Source organism: Sabethes cyaneus, chromosome 2 (assembly GCF_943734655.1).
Source record: "Sabethes cyaneus chromosome 2, idSabCyanKW18_F2, whole genome shotgun sequence".
NCBI lineage: Eukaryota > Metazoa > Arthropoda > Insecta > Diptera > Culicidae > Sabethes > Sabethes cyaneus.
Genome location: NC_071354.1, coordinates 203,585,960 through 203,598,874, shown reverse-complemented (window position 1 = coordinate 203,598,874; position 12,915 = coordinate 203,585,960). Strand labels below are relative to the sequence as shown.

The window sequence follows — 12,915 nt, the reverse complement described above, 5'->3', positions numbered from 1 at the left end:
TGATTATGGTTATTATTATCGTCTACGTGGTGTTACACAAGATTCACCACCAGCATTGGCACTGCAGACTGCAGATCGACTCGACTCGCAGTCCAGACGGTTGGTTGCAGTTGGTTGGTGCAGTTTATTTCATGACAACTTCACCACCACCGCACCGGCATAGGCAGGAACCAGGAAAAAGCGCATCCCATAACGTAACAGAATAATAGCCGGTTTGTGTTGTCGACTTTGAGAGAGCATTTGCGCAAAACCAACTGCAACTGCAGTGAGGTTTGGAGCTACTTTACTGGCGATAAATTCTTATCGGTCCCCCATATAGATAGGTGTAACTGGCCCATATGGACAGTCTATTTAGCAGCAGCGAGTTCTGCTCGGCACTGTGCTGCACTGCCACTGGTTGGCTGAATAAATCTGTTGCAACTGGAATGCTTTTAACCGTAACAATCAATAATAGCTGGCTGTATGGCTGCCGCCAGCCATTAGTTATTAAAAGACTAATTGTGATACGTTATCAGTAGCGGAAAATTGTTTCACGTTCGAAATGTTTAAGAGCATTATTCGTTTAGTTTCGAATTTTTGCAATCAAGGCGAAGTTTTTGGATTATCGTAAATTTACCAACTTTAAGTAGGTTTAGGGTATTTAAAAATCTGTTGAATTGCTTTGCATAAATTTTGTTTCATACAAAATTACTTGCAAATGTCATCTATTAATTCGATGAAAATTGATCAATCATATTTCTAGGTTTATAAAAGACATTTTTGTCAACTAAATCATACAGGTATTCCGCCCCTCCACGAGTGGCTTTTGAATCACTGTTTTGATTGAAGATAGGTTATCGAATACCATTTCTCGATTGACACTGGTCGACGCAATACACGATGTATGATGTAGATAATTTTTTACGACTGATGAACCGGTGCCTTTATGTTCTATCATATTTTACTTGTTATTATCAGCTTCGGTTGCGATTAAATTTGACGTAGTTGACAACTAAGTGCGACCTGGAAAGTAAGCATCTAAAGTATGTACCTATGGCTTATCTATAGATTAGACCTAAAAGAGAGAGAAGCTTTTGTGCAATACCGGGTAAGAACTGTCACTACAAACTGGGTAGCTTGATTGAATGAAACAGGGGAAGAATTTTTGTGCGATAAAATTTTAAACTCGAGCATGCTAACTTGATTTAAATTGTACTATTTTAGTTTTCTGCTTGAAAAACAAGAGGAAGAAACCGAAAACAATCAATCTGTCAGTCCGTCATTGAGCTGGCTTCTTTTTCTCAGGGTTAGATCAACCTCGTGTTTTTGTCTTGACCTTGCAATGAAGTCAGGCATATAATTATTTTTCATAACGGTAGTTTTTTATAGTCGATGGAAGGGACGGTAGCAGAAAGTAATGAAACAAAGATGTTGATAGGATTCAAACAGAATGGGACTAGGCGTGAAGGGAAAAGAGCAGAAAATGCGATGGCTAAGCTGTGGAACCACCAATACAGGAGGAGCTTAAGAAGCTAACAAGTGAGCTGAAAACGCTAAGGCTGCTGAGAACGACAGTATCCCGGCTGAACTGCTAATAGCATGGAGCCAGCGGCTGCCCGAAGCAATCCACCGGATCATTGTCAGGATCTGGGAGGAAGAACAAATGCCGGAGGAGTTGTTAGGCGGCCCCAGTTGCCTTATTTTTAAAATAGGACATAGACTCGATTGTAAAAGCTATCGAGGCATTACATTGAGCAATTCTGCCTATAAAGTGCTCTCCCGTATCCTATTCTGAGAATGAGTCCGTTAGCGGAGTCCTTCATCGGCGAGTACCAAGCTGGTTTTCGTGAGGATGGCTCCACGATGGATCAGATGTTTACTCTGCGTCAGTTACTAGGCAATTACTTCATCTGTTTGTTGTTTTTAAAACGGCGTTTGATTCAGTCAAACGAAATCAGCTGTGGCAGATATTGCTAGAACGTGATCTTCCGACGGAACTTACTTACTTACTTACTTACTTACTTACTTACTTACATTGATCCTGTTGAAAAGGGTTCCCCAATTAACTAGGTTATGGGCTACCGCTTTCCAATTCCTTGAACACCGTTGATTCGTGCGACGCTTTCATGACGTTGGATGGACTGAAGCAAGGGGATACACTTTCTAATCGCTATTAAACACTACCTTGAAAGATGCAATACGCAACCGTAGAAAGGAACAGGACTAACGACATCTACCATGGTTCTTGGTTTTGTGGATGACGTCTATATGGTGGTAAAAGTGGTGAAAGAGGCCTTTAGGGCTTTTAAATGGGAAGCGAGATTGAGACTTACCGTTAACACCACCAAAACGTAGTACATGGTTGCTGACAGGGAACGTGATAGTCCAAATGGTGTTGGTGCCAAGGTGGAACTGGAGGGAGAACGATATGAATTGGTTGAGGAACTCACGTACCTTGATACGCTCCTTGACGTGTGACAACGATGTAAGCCGCGAAGTAAAACAACGAATTTCAGCTGCGAATCGGGCTACTGTCCTTACCACCGGCACGATTTCACAATTATGTGTTTAATTTCTATCAACCTCAAGACATGCGAAGCAAACAATTTGGTCAAGCATTTTATTTTGTTTTATTTTTGCTGCGTGCACCCTGGGTCGACCGTTTTAGGAAATGTTTTATATTTCTTTTATGCCAGCGTAGGTCGTTCTGTTTTCAATCCAGCGTAGCTACTTCAACCTTGCCATAAATTATTAAGTTTTAATCATCCGGATTCAAGCAAGATTTAAAAATAGGGCTAAATCGCGAGTATGGTCACTACATCCCCCCCCCTTCCTTATAAGCTGAGTGGCAACTGCAAAGCAATTTGGCAATTTATGAGCAATTTAAAGCGGATGAATGAACGGTGGAGGCTCTCGTTATAACCGCACCTCAGTTTGGCAGAACTTCGTTACAATAGTGCTTAGCTTTAGTTTAGTTTTTCCTACATTTTCGTTTATGATAATAACTGAATTTTACGCTATTTTTTCCGTAATGCTATCACAAACATTTTGCATTCAAGTGGTACAAATGTGATGATGGAAAAGGAGCATAAATTGGGGGTACCAAGTTTTAAATTAATACAACGTTTGATGCGATATAGAGGAAATGTAAATTTACCCTTTTCATTTTAAACAAAAACAAGCCTGAACAAGATTTAATAATGCTAAAGTATTATCTTCTATATAAAAATGGATTTCTGTCTGTCTGTCTGTCGGGATGTTCCTTATAGAATCAAAAACTACTGAACCAATCGGGGTGAAAATTTGCATGTAGAGATTTTTGGGGCCAGGAAAGGTTTTAGTGATGTTTAGAGACCCCTCCCCCACTAAGAGGGGGGGCTCCCATACAAATGAAACCCATATTTCTGCATAACTCGAGAACTAATCAAGCAAATAGAACAAAATTTGGCATGTGGGTGTTTTTGGTCACAAGAATTTATTCTATGGTAAATTGGGACCCCTACCCTTTTTAGAAGGGGAATTATGACTCCTCTCCTCTTTAAGAGGAGGGGCTTCCATACAAACGAAATACAAATTTCCTCATAACTCGAGAACTAATCAAGCAAATGGAACCAAACTTGACATGTGAGTGTTTTTAGAGACAAAAATTTTTTATATGACCCCCAGGGGTTGGGACCCCTCCCCACTTTAAGAGGGGGGGATCCTATACAAATGATATACAAATTTCCTCATAATTCGAGAACTAATCAAGTAAATGGAACAAAATTTTGCATGTGAAAGTTTTCGAGGGCAAGAATATTTTCTATGGTGAATTAGGACCCCTCCCCACTTTAAGAGGGGGGGCTCCTATACAAACGAAATACGAATTTCCTCATAACTCGAGAACTAATCAAGCAAATGGAACCAAATTTGACATTTGGGTGTTTTTGGAGACAAAATTTTTTTCTATGATGAATTGGGACCCCTTCCCACTTTAAGAGGGGGAGCTCCTGTACCAATGAAATACAAATTTCCTCATAACTCAATAACCAATCAAGCAAATGGTAGCAAATTTGGCAGTTGGGTGTTTTTGGAGACAATAATTTTTTCTATGATGAATTGGGACCCCTCCCCACTTTAGGAGGGGGGGATCCTATACAAATAAAATACAAATTTCCTCATAACTCTAGAACTAATCAAGCAAATGGAACAAAATTTAGCATGTGAAAGTTTTCGAGGGCAAGAATATTTTCTATGGTGAATTAGGACCCCTCCCCACTTTAAGAGGGGGGCTCCTATACAAACGAAATACAAATTTCCTCATAACTCGAGAACCAATCAAGCAAATGGAACTAAATTTGGCATGTGGGTATTTTTGGAGACAAATTTTTTTTCTATGATGAATTGGGACCCCTCCCTACTTTAGGAGGGTGGCTCCTATACAAATGAAATACAAATTTCCTCATAACTCGAGAACTAATCAAGCAAATAGAGCCAAATTTGGCATGCGGAGGTTTTTAGAGACAAAAATATTTTCTATGGTGAATTAGGACACCTCCTCACTTTAAGAGGGGGGGGGGGGCTTCTACATAAATGAAATACAAATTTGCTCATAACTCGAGAACTAATCAAGCAAATAGAACCAAATTTGGCATGTGGAGGTTTTTGGAGGCAAAAATATTTTCTATGGTGAATTAGGACACCTCCCCACTTTGAGAGGGGGGTTCTATACAAACGAAATACAAATTTTCTCATAACTGTAGAACTAATCAAGCAAATGGAACCAAATTTAGCATGTGGGTGTTTTTGTAGGCAAGAATATTTTCTATGGTGAATTAGGACCCCTCCCCACTTTAGAAGCGGGGGCTTCTATACAAATGAAAAACAAATTTCCTCATAATTCGAGAACTAATCAAGCAAATGGAACCAAATTTAACATGTAAGTGGTTTTGGAGGCAAATTTTTTTTTCTATGGTGATTTGAGACCCCTCTCCTCTTTAGAAAGCGAGTTATGACCTATCTCCCCTTTAAGAGAGGGGGCTTCTACACAAATGAAATACAAATTTCCTCTTATCTCGAGAATTAATCAAGCAAGTGGAACCAAATTTGGCATGTGGGAATTTTAGATGGTAGAAATTTTTTCTATGGTGAATTACGATCCCTCCCCCTTTTAAGAGGGGGGCTCCCATACAAATGAAATACAAATTTCCTTATAACTTGAATGCTAATCAAGCAAATGGAACCAAATTTGGCATGTGGGAGATTTTGGAGTCTTGAATTTATTGTTTGATAGTTAGAGGCCTCTCATTCCTGTGCTAGGGGGATATGGACTCTCATACAAATAAAACAGAGATTTTTGCGAAACTCAAAAACTAATCGAACTCGAGAAATTCGAGACTCTTCCATAAACCATTAGTCAATAACAAGACCTCAAAAACTATCTATAGTAACACTAGATCATTCAGGACGAGACGGCCGCGAGTGTTGCCGGCGACCCGCCGTCGGAAGCGTCGCCCACTGGGGGGAGGCAACTCCCCGCAGAAATCACTACTGTCTAGGTTTATTTGTTTTCCTAGGTCTACCTGGGTTTCCTGGAACGACCAACAGCGAGTAAGGAGGGGATCGCGAAATTGTACTTTCCACAAAAAATTTTTCCGTGAAATGGTACATTCCGCTTAAGGGTTTTCGCAGAATGATATTCGGCGAAACGTTGTACAATCATGGCGAATATTATTATCCGCTTTCTGGCTATGCAATGAGGGGACAGGGGAGTTGTTTTCTACTTTACTGTGAGGAAAAATTGCAAATTTGTATATTAAACTACCCATACCTGGTAACTAATAAGCATTAACATAAGTAGCAAATCAGCGTATCTGGCATTTTATACTGCACGTTGTTGTATATTAGCTTTTTGACTGCATAGGTGATGTAAATTGGCATCCAAAATAGTATTCAAATTCTTCGTGTCGGTAATTAGCTGTAAATTAGCATTGTCAGCACTATAAGAAGGTTATCAGTAAAGTAGGTGTATATTTTGCCAAAATAGCATTTAAGTAGCATTTAAGACGACTTAAATGCTTATTGGCCTACATTTGAATAGCATTGGTGATGCTTATTGGTTGCCTGGGATGCTTTCATAGTTACGTAACTGCCAAAATGAATCATCTAAGGTTGAACTCCTCAGAAACTTGCAAAACTCGAGATTGAGACAAAGATCATCGGAGATTCATGATTTATGTACAACACAGGTTAATTTGTGGCAATACGAAGTTTGTCGGGTCAGTTAGTTACGTATAAAAATGAATTTCTGTCTGTCTGTCTGTCTGACCCGAAAACTACGAAAATTTGTATGCAGGGGGTCTTGGGGCCGAGGAAGATTCTTATGATGGTTTGAGATCCCTCCCCCCTCTGCTGGATAGGGGGTCGCTCATACAAATGAAGCACAAATTTTTGCATGACTCGAGAAATAATCAAGCAAATGGAACCAAAATTGGCATGTAGAGGCGGTGTTTGGAGACAGGATTTTTTTCTATGGTGTTTTTCCTCTGGAAGGGGGTGGGGCTCCCATTCAAATGAAACACACATTTCTTCATAGCTGCATAACTCTAGAATCGAAGTCACATATTAGCATACAAAAATATTTCAACAAAACTCATTCCGAAAAGCAACCATAAATGTTCTATTAAATTTTCATTCATTTAGTTGCAAGCAAAGCAATGCTCGCACCGTGTTCAGCTAGTATTAAGATAAAATTGAAATGAAGAACGAAACAAACGTATAATTAAGATGAAATTGTGATAAAAGCCCTTAAGACATGAAAAAGAAAGCAAACATTGAGGTAAAATTAGAAATATTAGGAATGTGATAATAAATTAAGATAGGCTTTCAAAAGTATTCTATTGCAAATTTAAAAAAATCCTAATTGACAACTTATTTCACCAAATTAAATTAAACTTTTCCAACATAGCACAGTATAGTAGATGAAGTACTCTGTTCACACATGGATCGACTCGATTGTTGTTGTTTCCCACAATTCACACGGGAAGTATGTTTAAATATTTACGTTACGCATTTTTACGAGAGCTACCCGGCAACAATTCCAAAGTGTTTTCACAGCTGCCTTCTGAATTGCAGCTGCGAAGTGAGCCGAAATAGCTTGTTTGCTATCTATTCGAATTATTGCGGATGAAATCCTTTGAAGTTATTTTAAGTTTGAAACTAACACTAGCCTGCCTGAACATAATAAGTTAAGTACATAGTTAATTTACGGGAGCATCGTACGTTGAACGATGTTGCACTTTGCCTAGAGACACTCGAGTTATTTTGCCGCTAACGATTTTCTACCTTCCGACTGAATACCTAAAACAAAGTGCACGTCTATGCTCGCATCATTGAGGAAAAGACGGCTACACATGGACGTTATAGGCATGATATGTAGGTATGTGTTCCGCTTCACAGCGTCACAATTCAGTAGTCACTACTAGTCTAGTCTGATGACCACAGAGCTATAAAATCGTTGGGCGGTCTCATAAAGTCGGATGATTGATTGTCGACCGACGGCGGCCGGCAGCGGCAACATTTCCTCTATCTACCACGCAACGGCCTTTTTATGGACAGAGCGCGCGCAATAAAGGATCACTTAAAGTCACTTGACACGGCAAACTAGTTGATAATAAGTAGCCGGTAAGAAATTTCACACTTCGGTTACGGTCCGTCAAAACAATACCGCGCGCGTGCAATACCGGATGGACTTAGAGTAGGTAGCAGCAGAGCAGTGACCGAATGAAAACCGGTTGAGAGGAAACAAAGACAATCAAAATCGATTATAGGCCGGACACGAGTCTAGGGCGTTCTAAATGTGAGGGGGTCCTAAAAAGTCTTTTTGTTATTAAACATTTAAGGATTTATGCTAAGTTAGTTCTCAACCTTGCAGTCTTCCTGATTTCTTGAGTGATCGAGTTTTTCCCTGTTGGATCTTAGACTTTTCACCACTTTGGGTATTAAAATTATTGACTTTCTTTTGCTGGATGATTTTAAGAAATCCTCAAATACATTCAGTATTCAGTCCGCTTCCCGAAAAAATAACCATAGCACGAAGACAAAAGTTATTGTAACAGTAGTATACAAAATACAGTAAAAACAATAAAATTTATCATCAGGAAAGAGACCCAAACCATTAAATTTATGGTAGTCCACCATAACTTTCATGGTTTTGAGAAATTCTACCATAAAAATTACTATTTTTTCGCGAACAAAAATGTTCATTTACAGTGAAAGTTGTCGTACTTTTATGGTAATTTTTTTAAGCAAAAAAATAAAATTTAATTTAAAGAGGCAGTAAATGAAATATGTTGTGAAATTGTGGGGAATTCTATTATGTACTTAAAACAGAAAAAAAATATGAATAATATTTGAATTTGATACATTTTTACAATAAATTTACCATTAGTTTCAATGTCCACAATAAAAACTGTTATAGACGCATTGTTTCTACTACAAAATTTAATGTAAATTTTTTTTCGTGTTATCTTTTAGAAATTGGTATATGAATAGGGGGGTTCTTTCCTTGATATGCAAACAAAATAATGTTGGCCATATTGCTCTGCAATACTTTTCCGCTGCGGCCGCCATCGAACACGTTAATTCGCAAGAGCACTACACTAATTGGTCGTTAATCAGCGTAATCGACGGACTACCCAAACAAACCGAGCGGCAAAGCCGCGGCGTGCAACGTGCGGTTCCTTTTGGCGCTGTGTAAGTGTTTGCACTGAGCGATCGTCATCATCAACAATGTTGATCATCATGATGCAAAGCGTTGCCGGTAGGTAAATGATCACAGTTACAGTGGTAGTAGTAGTAGTAGTAGTAGTAGTAGCTTGGTGACGGCTACTGCGATCAGCTGTGTGATCCGCCGCCACCGGCGTTGAGAGAGCTAGAAACTCTGCAATAGAGCAGAGAAGAAAAAACGAGAGAATGATCTGCGTTCGGCGGGATGCGAGAAAGAGTAGTTTTGTTATCGATCTTTCCGCTGCTTCATGGTGGCTATACGTACGGCGCGCGCGGCAGTCGGTATCTGTGATGAACTTCACGCCATATCCGAGATCGATCGTTGGTTCAGTCGCTGTTAACGAGTCACGGCGGACGTTTTGTGTGTGGCAGACTAATTGGGTGCTGAAGATCTGTTAGTGACCGCCGCGAGTGCATGTGTTCTTGTGTGAGTGCGGTAATTCTTCGCGGTTTGTCAAGATCCCTTTGGGAAGGTAGATTTGTTGTTGTTTATAACGGGATTTTTGGCTTGTGTCAACCTTTTTCTGTTGGCTGGAAATCCAAACCAAATCGATCCTCTGTGTGACCCTCATCGCAAACCAAAAAACCACGCGGTTGTTCCAAATGCCCCATGGAGGGTCGCCAAATTCTAGCGAGGAAAGTGTTGATGTCTATTTTTATTGTTCTCCTCTGAAGATAGTCGCGGTGTTGCGACGCACGTTCGTTGGAAGAGCATTTGGTGACAATGTCAGAAGTGGACGAGTACTGCCTCGAGTGTAAATTAAGCCGTCTATTTCACTTTGGTGTCAGTCAAGGAAAACGGAGCAAAGTACAGTGAAAACTCATCGTGCAGCAGAGAAGTAGCGTAACCTCTTTGCGTACATTTTCTGTATTGTTATTCAAATGTTGGAGAAGTTCCCTATCTATCGTTCCCTGTGTTTGAATTAGTTTCCGTACAGGTTAATGGCTATGTGAACGACAAACAAATCTGGGAAAAATTAGTAAAGTGTGACAAGTTGAATGTAGGAGAGCGGAAGCTACCAGCACCAGCTCAGCGGTCGTTTAGTGAAAGCAGCGGCAGTAGAAGATTGGTTGACCTGATCGGTGACCGCATAATCCTCCGCCTTCGGCAGTTCGTGTTAGATGGAAGAGAAGATTGGTCGCTCAACCGGTTCTGGAGCGGAATAAAACTGGCTGTATTGTGTGTGGCTGATAGGTGACTGCCACTTTTACTGGAGTTGGTTGTTTATTTTTTTACTCTATCGCATAACCACAAAGCAGCTGCCGGTGTGATCAAAGGGTCGAAGTCCGTCGTTTTGCTGACAAAGGTGTTGTAACTGATATGTTGATGCTGCTAATGTAGATCAGCTGATTACGGTGTTGATTCGAGTGGAAAAATCATTTCATCTGCAAAAAGCGATACACTAGAAGGAGGAAACGGCTTCAAGATGGGATTGGCTGCAAGTACTGGTAACTACAGTAAGAAAATTCTGAATTCATTTAAAATTTAACAAGAAAAATGTTTGATCGATTGTGAAAATCTGCCTAATTCGTTAAAAAGCGTTCTAAACTTGACCACTTTTACACTTTTGGATTTTGATTTTACACCTATCTTGTAAGATGTATTCCTTCGTTAAAAAGAATTTGACATCAAATCAAATGTCATCAATTTCTGGCTTCCACAAGTCATCCCCAATCCAAAAGTGCACCTATTGTGTTAGTTTTTCTTGTCAATCTTAACCACTATCGGCTGCCTTTCGTTTCAAAATGGTGTCGGACATTAATTTTTGATGTCTCTTATGCAGAAAGAATGATGTTACCAGAGCAATGGTAGTACTATTGAGCTAATTGGTAATCCATCAATGCCTCCAGCAACGGTAAATGACACGCATCATTGTTTCTCTATAAAGATAATTGTCGGTTAATATAAGAAAAGTTAGCAAATAGATGTTCGAATATTGTATATCCGAATCTAACTGAAATAAAAGATAAAGAATACCAGTTTTTTTTGCGAAAAACTCGAAGAACTGATTGTACAAGAAAATTTTATTCCACGATGGTACTTTTTCGTGCCGGTGAAAATATTCCGTTTTTCTGAAAAAATGACGGCAAACCTCTACAAGACTACTGTCTTTTTTGTACTACAATTGAGTTTCCCCAACATTCAAAATGTTGAGGAGCTTTAGTTTCAACAAGATGGTGCAACATGTCACACCACGCGTGCCATAATTGATTTATTGAAAGATACGTTCGATGAACGAATTTTTTTGCGTAATGGATCCGTGAATTGATCTCGAAAATTATGCAATTTAATATCGTCGGACTAGTTTTTCGTGGGACTATGTGCAGCCTGATAAGCCACAGACGATTGACGAAACCAACTTTTAAGCAATCACATACATACCCATAAAACGAAATGTATTTGCATCGATAATAAGTATAATTAGTTTATAAAACATAAGCAAGTATAAGCAGTTACTTGCTAAATCTCGTTCTTTATGAAGGTTGTAACCCGAGCAGGAAAAAATTACTGAAGAATACCTGATCCAGATATTTTTTTGGTGAATAACTGCATATCTGAATTTGGTATTGACGAGCTTGACATAAGAGGTAAAAGAGCTAAAATAATAGATAAAAATGTTCTACAAACACTTAGATAATAACTGGTTTTGTTATTACAATATCTAAATAATATCAAATGTTTTTGCTACACGGGACATCAATTAAGGTTTCATACCTCAATGAGGCATCTACAAGTCATTCTTTGTAGCTTGATAGCTGATTCAGTAATTCATTTGGTATAGTACAAAAATGTAAAATAACTTATTAATAGCATATCGAGGTATCATATCTCATCGAGATATTCATAAGTTATTCTTTAAAAAATGTGATAACTAATGAATATCAAATTTAGATATGATTGCTGAATTTGATACCTAGCTGAGGTATTATGCTCCTGCTCGGGAAGACTGAACGTCTGGAGGAGAGAATCCGTAGGTCTCACATCCTGTCGACTTTTCGTTTGCTTCGTTAACTCTTTCTTTGTCTGTCGACCTCCTTCATGCGTCGATGTTTCATCTTTATGATGGCACACAGTTATTATTTAATATGGCCTATGACCGTCATAAAATTATAGGTAATGATTATTGCTGCTATAAACCTTTATTAAATTAATCTTTATAAAATTAAATTAAAATTAAGCGTCTTTTGATTTATTACTGCTCCTCCCTATTAGTTTACTACCTGGTCTAGATGACGATTCTGTAGCGATTATTATCAGTAGGTTGTGGTAGCATCAGTTTTATTGGCAATTTTATATAATTAAATGTATAATGGAAATGGAAGTACAGGAATGCCCTGAATGACGCAATGGGGGTGGTACTCTAACGCCCACCGCGATATCTCAGCTATCCAAATCCATTAACCAATAAAGTTGACTTTGGTAGTTGACTACGACTAGGTATTTGGACTTGAATTGGACTAGATATTGGAGGTGAAATTGAACTTGCATTTAGAATAATTTGGACTTAAAAAATTTTACTTGAAATTGGACTTGAAAATTAATTTGAATTTGGACTTGAAATTGAGCTTAAATTGGACTTCTTATTCTTATTAATATCATCACAATCACAATAAAGGGCTCCTTGTAATTATTTTAATTATTTCTAATTATAGAAATACTTCAAATGATTTTCTTGTCATAATTAACAGTTGTGAAATACCAGAGGTATATCGCAAATATTTAAGCGGCCAGGCCAATTGTGAAGTATTGCCTCAAAGACGATTATACGAAACTAGCTGTAGCCCGCGTGTGGCGCCTCCAATCTAATGGAGAACGAACGAGGCACTGACATGTGTACATCGTTGTATCATGAATATTGTTATGGCTATATAACACCAATTTCTCTTTCGGGCACAGCAAATCCTGCCCCTGATAAGAGAGTGTTCGTGAGGTGCTCACATCAGATGTAGTTTAGGTGCACATTATTATTATTATTTATTTATTTCCTTCATTTGACTGTAAGTCTTGATGATGTATGATTCAACTGGTAAAAGTCACCTTGAGTAAAGGGCCAAACAGAATGCTGCGTCAATTTGACAGTAAACCCATGGGAATACTGGCAAAATAACGCTGACGGACGCGTTGATGCAGCATTCGGTTTGGCCCTTAAGGGGACATAAGCTACCAAA

The 12,915-nt window shown here is 38.8% G+C and overlaps 1 protein-coding gene across 2 annotated transcripts in view; it reads left to right on the top strand.

The window, feature by feature from the left end:
- The window catches only part of LOC128733555 (guanine nucleotide exchange factor DBS), a 243,767-nt gene that overhangs the window by 27,391 nt on the left and 203,461 nt on the right, over positions 1 to 12,915 (top strand). The window lies entirely within an intron of this gene.